The sequence below is a fragment of the Pholis gunnellus genome (genome assembly GCF_910591455.1).
Source record: "Pholis gunnellus genome assembly, chromosome: 9".
Lineage (NCBI taxonomy): Eukaryota > Metazoa > Chordata > Actinopteri > Perciformes > Pholidae > Pholis > Pholis gunnellus.
Genome location: NC_136535.1, coordinates 19,892,996 through 19,894,605, shown reverse-complemented (window position 1 = coordinate 19,894,605; position 1,610 = coordinate 19,892,996).

The following is a 1,610-nucleotide window of genomic DNA, read 5'->3' as shown; positions in this document are numbered from 1 at the left end:
CGAGAGTCACAAACGGTGTGTTGAAAAAGCAATTTCTTCGTTTTATTGGAAACTGAAGAGTTCTGTCATTTGAGGAAGACTTTGTAAAGTGGGTCTGTGTTCAGATTTGCATTGTCGTATGAAAGTGCTTCATTTCCGCTCAGTTGCCCTTGCGCGCTCTTTCTTCACGTGCACCTCTTTTCCTCCCAGTACTAAGAGCCGCACCAATTCTTTCCCCCCTTATTCCAGCACTTCATTCTTCTCCCGGTATAATAGTGGATTTTCCACGGTGGATTTGTGGAGGGCTATTTTGGGCTCTGTACTGGCTCTTACATGCACCACTGTAATCCAATTGTGATAGTGTTAATTTTTAAAGCTTTATTATTGAAATTGCTGAGACCTAATTTTCTCATCCTGTCACCGGTTGACGACCGCTGTAATCAGCTAATTCCAGTTATTCCGGGCCATTAAGTCACTCGCGGGGCTCGGCCGTGGTCACTGAAGCAGCGGGGAGGCAAACGATAATATCTCTGCTGGATGTATAGCTTCTGTGTGCGCTCACGCTTGCAGTCATACAGGCAATCTATTTGTCTCAGTTTAAAAAAAAACAACCTTGGAAAACTTTTTTTTCACTCTTTTGTTGTGTGTGTGTGTCTGTGTGTACAGCTACGAGTGACCCACAGGAAGTCCTCTCAAAGGCATTTGAATGGCACTATAAAGCTTCGGTGGTGTGTGTGGTTTATTTTTGTTCCGGTCCGGGTTCACATCAGTACTTTTCTACTTGTTTCGATGCATGAACACTTTTATGAGTGGCAGTGGAATACTAATGTTCTTGTGAATTATGTTGCTGTAGCAATGGTGTGTGTGTGTGTGTGTGTGTCTGGGTTGTACTATTACACAAAGATTATCTTCTCTCCAGTGCCTAATCTGTGAATAGAAGTAACACACACACACACACACTTGCACACAAACAACACATTGTGTTACATGCAGGCGATAGGGCGTGGACTCACAAACGCCGCTCTTTTTGACTACTTGGTTGCCAGGAAACTTAGCCTGAGTCTTTGAGAGTGAGGGATAACAAAAGAAAAGAATTGTGTGTGTGTGTGTGTGTGTGTGTGTGTGTGTGTGTGTGGGGCCTCTGCCACTGTCTGGGCTATTAGAGGTGGGGGGCAGTTGGTTAACTCTCTCTGGGTGTGTGTCTGTGCCGCAGCCAGGGCTGTTAGCACTGATTGCGTCTCAGACATCGCTGGCTAAGACAAACCTCTGGACACGAAGAATCTCCTCCGGACCAGACCCGGCCAAGGCCCAGATGAACCAACCGGAGGCTGAGGATCTGTTTGAAGTGTCACACATTTAATAATGGCGTTCCAGCACCTCCCAGCATGGGGACTGGGTACCGAGAGGGTGAAGTTAGTCGTCTTGGTAAGTTTGAATTTGTTCTTAACTGAGAAACTATATGGACTTCATGAATAAGAACCTGCTTGACTGAAGTGTGTCTACACACTGGAAAGGTAACCGCTAACTTGACAGTGATGTCGCCAGGCCGAGAGCCTGTGTCATTTTGCAGTTACAGCCATGGTGTTTGACTGCGGCGCGTGTGATACTCTGAACAACTTTAATAAACCCCA